General features: G+C 38.2%; 1 long non-coding RNA gene across 1 annotated transcript; it reads right to left on the reverse strand.

Annotated features, from left to right (window-relative positions):
- Window positions 1-1,561: 1,561 nt before the first annotated feature.
- On the reverse strand, window positions 1,562-5,492 carry LOC138206273 (uncharacterized). The gene is made up of 2 exons (XR_011178934.1): window positions 5,424-5,492; window positions 1,562-1,707 (listed from the first exon to the last, which is right to left on the reverse strand). It is a non-coding gene; the product is annotated as an uncharacterized lncRNA (long non-coding RNA).
- Between the last annotated feature and the right edge of the window lie 3,204 nt (window positions 5,493-8,696).

Here is an 8,696-nt window from a genome sequence, read left to right on the forward strand (position 1 = left end):
TTCCTGAATTCATGAAGAAATTGTTTTTGGAAATAGTAAACTGTCCATGACACTAAAAAAAAAGCAATTTAGATTTAAAAAAAAAATTCTGTCCATATCACCAATTCATCCTTTATGTTTAAGTCCTTAATTTCCCGTGACAGTGCTAATTAATGCACTTTAAGAGTGCCTTCAGTAAAATGCATCTCCATTCTAGAGGTCTAAGTGAGATTCAGGTGTTAATGACCCTTCACACCATATTTTCATCATTTCATCTGCTGTTTGAATATGTAAGTGATGTTGCCTCAGGTAACGCACCTCATTAACAAGCATATAAATTCCTTTTGCATCTGATCTCCATGAAGCAAACACTGAGCATACTCTGGTCTGTTGCTGTCAGCAGCTAAATAAAGAGCAAAAAGAGACTTCAGCTTGGAAACCTATAAAGAAATACGAGAAGTCAAAAACTAAATGTCAAGCTTTAAAATACATAATATTTAATGCTGATTTACAGGTCTTGAGGAGTAGTATGCTTAAAATCACCCTCAAAGGCATTTGGTGGCTGTATGTCACCACTGCTGAGTTATTGTTGTCATGAATGCCTATCAAATGTATGTCTGTTGACATAAATAAGGGTCATATTTATATACATGAAATGTCATGATGAAACTGACAATCAGTTTTACAATACACAAGTGACAAACTACTGTAGAATAACACTGCAAAGGTCAACTGACTCAGTCTCTGCCAAACGTCTCACTAACTAACACTATGCATGCTGTGCTCATACACCAAAGTAGAAACCACCAATAACAAAGCCTTGGCAACACGGTGAGGGTGTGCAGTATCTCACTGGGGTTATCAAGAGGCACATCCCTTGTGTCTTCAAGTTAGGCCCACAACACCTCGGGAAGGCTCAACAACAGTCCTGGCGTCCCAGGACTACTCCCCTCAATACTCACACCCACAACACATACTCTACCTGTTTGACATCTAGTATGACTTGTGCCTACAGACTTTGGCAACGTTATCTTTACTTAGAGTCAGAAACACAGCTCGCAGACACGGTGTTGAGACACACAACATTTTCTTTTCATGCAGCAAAGCCTGGAGGTACAGTATTTGAGCAATTTAAATTTCTATCCATATCCATAACTTCAATTCTTCGGCTGTAAAATTAGCAAAACTTGAGTGAAGATAGAAGCGATTTATGGTCGAGTGGGACAAATAAATGTGTGTGAGATGGCTGAATTATCATGACATGTTTATTTAAATCAGCATGTTTTCTACAATGTTCTGTAACCTAAGGTCACATTAATAACAACATGCCAATGCCATAGACTATTGTAGAGTAGATTGCGCTACTCTTTGAGTTCCTACTTATTTATAAGGAGTACAGTGTACACAGTAGAGAGTCCAATTTTAAAAAATCTAGAAAAACAATAAACATGAATGAATAATAACCCAAAAATATAAAATAAAATTAGAAATACTAAATTTAGAAACTTGTCAGATGTTATAAACAGAACCAAAGCAAAATGTATATATTTATATCTATATATATATAGATATATATATATGGCTTTATATATATATACACACACACACACACACACACACACACACACACACACACACACACACACACACACACACACACACACACACCACTATTACCTGTTAAAATGTTGTTTAGATTTTTCTTGTCTCTACTTCCACCCAGACAGCCTGTAAAGGAGATAAAGCAACATCTTTTATCCTCCATCTCACCATATCTCCCAATCCACCAACACAAAAAATAGATAAGCAACATGAAAAAGACTTTGAGAAAAATAAAATTAAGTCATCATACATATTTTAACAGGGGTATGATAAAAAAATGACTCAAATGTGAAGGCATCCTCATGACAATCACTACCATTCTGTAGCTTAAAAAACAAATTACTACATGGTTTCATCTTTCATTATCATAAATCTATGAAGCCTTCTGTATACTGTAAATCATGTCTTTTACGGGTTTAGTGGTGCTGCATGTTAAGGTCTTGAGACCGTTACTGCAAACATTAAAATATAAATATTTGGAATATAAAAATTTTTACAGATACACTACCGTCGCATTTACTATAGACTTTTTCCTTCGTTTTCTTTATTTAAATTTCCTATTATCACCACTGGCTTTGTGACTTTTCCTCTAAAAATAGAAACTTCTAAGACCCCATCAGTCATTCAGTTTCAGTTTCAATTGAAAATTCAGTTGTAATTGAATTACATTTGTGCACTCACTTTCTACATCACCACTTCATTTTACCATAGTGTGCCCCTAATACAGGAAGGAATCACAGTACTTTACAGATGGTAGGAGGTACATTCAATTGACCAACAAGCATGTCACATGAATGACCTGCACATGAGCATTAAGCATGAGCAAGAGCCAATCACTACTAGCACCAGTTGACTCCCCCTTCTCCCATCCTTGTACACTTGTTTTCTCTTAAAAATGTAAAATTGTGATTATGATCTGAATATTTCTCTAACATTGGCTAAAGTATGTGGCTTTCATAATACCTAGGTTCTACTTCATTCTACTTTTGTCATTCATATAACCTGTTGACTCAATTAATACCAAAATATGCTCGGCTTTAGCATCTGTGAGAGAGACACTATCCACTTAAAAGGCAGGCAGCACAGTAAGTGTAAGCATCTAATTGCAAAGATCAACAAAATCCTTCTTTAGAGACACATACCATGAACTGTGCTCAGTCTTTCTGAATGGATAGGCAGGGAACTTGGCAGTCTTTTCAGAGTTAATAAACAGAAAAAACAAAGCTGTCCATGCGTAATACTGTCCACTGTGGGACTGCAGGATCTGTAGGCAAACCCACAACCGTAAGAAGTAACAGAGATAATAGGATCACACTTGTCCATCTGGCCTCATCCCAAGACACGTAACAGACTATAATTAACATCTCGACAGCTAATACTGTTGATTTCCTAATTCTTTACCTACTGTGCGACAATTTAGTGTGCTCATCAAACTCGAGAAAACAAATGGTTCGGACTTGTTTCAAGTGATTTTGGAAACATCCTCAACCCATTCAATTTAATCTCTGGCTGGACTGCAACAGTGAGTCACTGATGGTTTGAGTAATAAAATTACACCATCCTTTTCAAAGGAAAAGCCTTCATTTTAAAATAGAAGCCCTCTAACGTTTCATACAAGGTCCAGCCATGAACTCTAGTATCCTGTAATTTATCACCTGGCCAAATACCGAAAACACAAGCAAACACAGAAACTTGCGTCAAAATTCCGATAACACAATCAAATACAGAAATTGCGCAAACACAATGGAAACATTTCCAGCAGGACAGTAAAAAGTGATGGACATGGTTGGAACATGCTTGTTGTTGCGCAGGTCGGCCGTCCATCAGTGGTGTCGGAAAACCTAAGTTTTCTTTTTCTTTGTTTTAACATTGTAATGGTGTGATTCATATCTTTGCAATTACCTGCTGCTACCTTGTGCACATTTGCCATTATTATAATTTCAATGCACACATTTTTCTGAAAATATAACTATCAAAGAGCAGTCCTTAGAACCAAAGACAACACATGAATACAAAGATCTTTCATGGCAGTAAGAGGTGACATTACAGCACTTGAAGGGAAGGTGAGAAATATCTGTCATGACGGTGACCAGATTGCATTTTCTGTATCAATCAGTATGCTTTAAAAGCAATGTCCTGCTCATGTTAATGACATCTGCAACAACAGATGTCACAACAGTGTCCATATAAATGAAAGAAATGTCAAATGTCAAAACGCTCACCTTTTAACAGCTACATGCATGTCATATAAAACGCCATATGCAAATACACACACCCTTAACCTCAGACACACTAGTGATCTGATTAAAATCACATTAAGACTTAAGCAAGTCGTGACAACCCTCAGTCCCTTAGGTCCATCACAAGTTTGAGGTTTATGGGAGACACAAGACAGGATAGAGAGGAAAAGACCCAGTGATATATATATATAGAGAGAGAGAATACTGCTGTGAGAGGCATTTGATCTGCATTGCTGCCAGAGTCTTTGGTGTCTGCATGTCAAATGCCAGTGCACTCCATAGGAATACGATAACGAGGGCTGCGCACAGAGGGAATGCCAAATTAGATATCAAACACAGAGGAGAGCTCAGAAACACAGAGCACAGCACTGAGCCGTTTAATAAGACATAGATAGAAAAGCAGCCTGCCTACATTGTGCTTCAATGCTGTTATTCATCTGGGTTGTGACAACACAGGGCGGCACAGGACATAACATCTACATATCATGACATACTGTATATTTTCTGAAATATTCCTGTGATGATGTTACTTTGCTAAAGTGCATTTGGCATTCAGTGGTAGTGCACTGTCCAATGATCCCATTAAAACTCCCTAAAACCTAGGATTTAAAGATACACGCTGCGGTTTTGTTGCAGTGATCGATAGAGCCATTAAATTTCCTCTCAGTGCACATTTTACATCTTTAAACTCAGCAGTGAACTATATTCCCTCTTTCAAGTAATATTTAATAGTGACATTATTTTTCTTCATGCGTGTTAAAGTATATCATTTAGAAATGATAATGATTATTCATTGATTGGATTATTTGGCAGGAATACTTGAATGAATTTACTGTTAATGCAGAAGATTAGGGACGTGCAGTGTAACTGATAATCTGTTATACATTTGCCGTGAAACCCAGTTGTGCCACAGGAGCTTCTTACTGTCTAATGAGATTAAGTTACAGGTGTGTTTGCTGACCACCTACGGATTGTAAAACAAGCACACCTCTCTGCCATTCAAAAAAAAAAAAAAACAGTCATTGCTTCTCTGCTAACTGGGTCAGTCATGTTAATGAACACAGAGTTGTTGGCTAGCTCTCTGAAGCTCATGCTATTGCTGTGCTGCTAACGTGCTGCTTCTGTGCAGACAGTGTCAGATCCAGCGAGTATTTTGTATTTTATTGTCAATTCTAAGGATATTGTATACGTTTTATGTTCATCAGATAATGTGAAGGTTATTTACTGTGGAAGACTCCATGTCATGTAACTTGGCATGTACATTTTTTTAAAACTTCTAATGATCTTTGATATTTGCCATGATCACAACTGACAGGGTTTACAAACCATTCTATTAGCGTATGGAAAAACATCTACTGTATTTCATGTGATGATTAACGTCTCTGAGTAACAATTCCAATTAATTAGCATAATACATTCAAGTCAAAACAACATACAGTGCACCAACAAGAGACAAAACCATACATATTAGTCATGGTTTAGATTTCACGCCACTGACATCATCTATCAGAATTTGTGCACAAAATAATAAATAAATCCAATGTGAGGCATCTACAAAGTGAGATTTCATTGTTATTCTGAACATCAAACTGTTGTACTCACTCTGTGAAGCGCAGGCTACTATTTCGCTGGAGGTTTGGAGGCACTGTGCAGTGTCCCCACAGGCTTCATGACATCTCTGCAGCTGATTTTCATACATGCATCCAGAGGTGAACGTGACGCATCTGAGGATATCTTGACCCTATAAAGTAGGGAACACATTTAACCAAGCTTATGTCATTTACACTATTGCAATGATTGAAAAGATAGAAGAGAAATGATCAACGTTTTAGTAACTAATTCAGTGTATGACTGTGACCTTTGGCCAAAGTTTTCACCTGACCGAGGTACTGCTATATTCTTCGGTATTAGAGATTTCTCTTCTTTCAGATACGTCATATCAAAGAAACCACAGGCGTAAATAATTAATCAATTTATTAATTTCACTGCTCTGTTAAGCTGCCAGTTGGCAATGCCAGTGAGCCAGCATGCACAATACCTGTTACACCAAAACTAAATGCAATACAGCCTTCATTATTGTTATTAATTACACCTGGTTTTGACTTTGAAGAAAGTTTGTCTACTGTTTAAGTACAACAATATAATAGGAGCTAAATAAAAATGTTCTCTCCCATTTTTCACTGTAGCTACAGGGCACTTATTAAATAAATTAACGTTAGGTGATCCTTCACAGATTGAAACAATTTAGCTGAATCATGTTTCTTTTTCTACGACAGCATTTATAAAACTGTTAGCTAACCGGGAAACATTTATTTTGAAAATCTTATGCTCAGTTCGTGCAGGGAGGATGAAAAAGAACTGTTTGACATGCAGAGAACCCTCACTTCTTAAACAATCAAACACTTTTGGGGATGATTTGGAAAACCAACTTGTGCCTGGCCTTATTGGCCAACATCAGGGGCAGAGCTCACTGATTCCCACGTGACCGAAAAGGAGCAAATCTCTGCAGCCAGCTTCTAAAAGTTTGGTGAAAAGCTTCACAAAAGAGTTGAGGCTGTTATAGCAGCATATTAACATCCATGAGTTTGAACGACAAGTTTAACAATGCATTTGTTGATGTATTGTACAGCTATAGTGTTTTTGCAATATTGGAAAAAAAATGTGTCCTCACCCATATGTTAACAATGCTTTACTTTAGCAATTAAAATGAATATGAAAAAAATAGAATTAGTTTAAATTGTAATATTTATTGTACTGACAAACACGCAACTTAAAAGCTGTTTAAGAATGCCTGTTTTATTTTTCAGTATTCCTTTCACCACATTTCAACACTTATGGTGCAGAAATGTTAAAGGGCCTCAACAAATATCTTCTCATTCATACTGATTAGGGTATCGTTGAAAACATTAGTCTCAGAGTGCTACAGTATTGATGAGTTTGACATGAAAAAATAGTAAGAAAAGTGAATCTTTGCATCCACACTTGCCTTAGCATACTATTTTCCCTCTGGTTGAAGGTAGTTCCCATTAAAAATTCATAAATGCAACTTTCACCTTAAGAAGTAGAATAATCTGTATACAGTACACCCCTGCAGCTGAAGTCATTTATCTCCTCCTCCTTCAAACTTCTCTTAGATCAAAGAGACCAACTTAGAAAAACACAAATGTAGCTGCTAGCCTGCAAACAATATCCCTGAGGGCACTGTAGTGTATTAAGTTGAGTGCTAAGTGTGTGTTTGTGTATGAATATGAGACGGTGTGCATTTAAGAGAGCAACAGACTAAAACTAGAGAACACATGCTGGGCAGAGGATGAATTTTTGCATTTTAAGTTGATGCCAAAGTCAACAAGTACCAGGTGTCACCTGAATACCTTTTAAAAAACATTACAAAAACAAGAAGAAGGAGCCATCACAGTCTCCCTATCATCAAATGGTCTGTACTTATTAAGCACCTTTCCACCAGTTTTTGCAGTCTCACTCAAAGTTCTTTACAATTTGCCTCCTATTCACCCTCCCCACCACACACACACACACACACACACACACACAGTTTCCATTGGGAGCAACTTGTTATTTAGTGTCTTGCCAAAAGATACGTCAGCATGTGAACTGGAAGAAGCGAGGATTGAACCATCAACCTTACAATTAGTAGGCAACCCACTCTTCCAGCTGAGCCACAGCCACCTTGTATTCACACTGTGAATACACAAGCTGAGACAGTGTTATTATTATCTTAAGCAGCTTCACCCTGTACAAAACAATGCACCCCGGTCCACACATGCAGAAGGAAAGGCCAATGCCATTCCCTTAATTCCTGTCTACCCGAGCAGAACAATGAGAACGACTGACCTTGACAAAGACGATGTGAACATAGGGTTATTGGGGGGTCACATGTAAAAGATGGGCTTGATTCTGCCTGAGATTATAATTCCCCTTGAGTCTGAAGGCAGCCTGAGGTGGGCTATGGGAGAATATGATGCCATTTAAAAACTATAATGACAAGACACACAATGCCCCCTCAAACAGCTCATAGCGACTGAAACGATTGAAATGCACTGTGTCATATATTAGCCTATCAGGCCTTTAGTACTCAGCCAAGCTCTGGCTCCATAAAGCAGCAGAGGGGAGAGGTTGGCTCTCTGAGTGGTTCGCTGCTAACCAGTGAGTCAGTATATGGAGACAGATGGCTGTGAAGGCCCTCTGTTAGCCTTGGCGACAGAGCCTCAACAATAGATCTGCGATGTGGCAAGCTGGTTCTCTGCTGTTCGCTTCAACAAATGGGACTACTAACACAAACACAGATACAAACATTCTTCTGTGGTGCCTTGGCAGGGGCAAACCCACTGGGCAGTCCCATAGTCCACCTCCACACCCCACTGCTGCCTTTCGCCTCTTCTCCTAAGTCCTCTCTGCTGGACTGTTGCCCAGCAAGCACTGCCAAAGCCTTTTTGAAGCAATAGCAAGAGACAGAAGAAGCAGCAGTATGAGGATGAAGTTAGGTGGCTGTGGCAAATAGGTCCCAAGAAGGGAGTTAATAGTGTAAAACCCAATCTATAGAGTTGCATAGATGAAGGAAGGAGATGGGCTTGATCAAAACACAAGAACTCAATAAATTGGATTAATTAATTGGATTAATTATCCATGCTACCGTTTGTTAGTTTAGATGAGTTTAGACAGGAGAACATATGGCATTATTTATGGCCTGCATTTTGGAAATCAATTTGTCATTTTCTGTGAAGTGAATTACTGCTCGAACAAACAAAGCCTGCTGTGATATCACAGTCACTGACTTCTAATGCACCTGTATGAGTTCCAAGAAGCAGGTTTTACTGATCTAGAAAAACGATAGTGAACAAACTCTCGGCCTGCAGGTGT

The sequence above is a fragment of the Embiotoca jacksoni genome, unplaced genomic scaffold (genome assembly GCF_022577435.1).
Source record: "Embiotoca jacksoni isolate LCO1_2020_lvr unplaced genomic scaffold, fEmbJac1.0.p SCAF_3, whole genome shotgun sequence".
NCBI classification, from domain to species: domain Eukaryota; kingdom Metazoa; phylum Chordata; class Actinopteri; family Embiotocidae; genus Embiotoca; species Embiotoca jacksoni.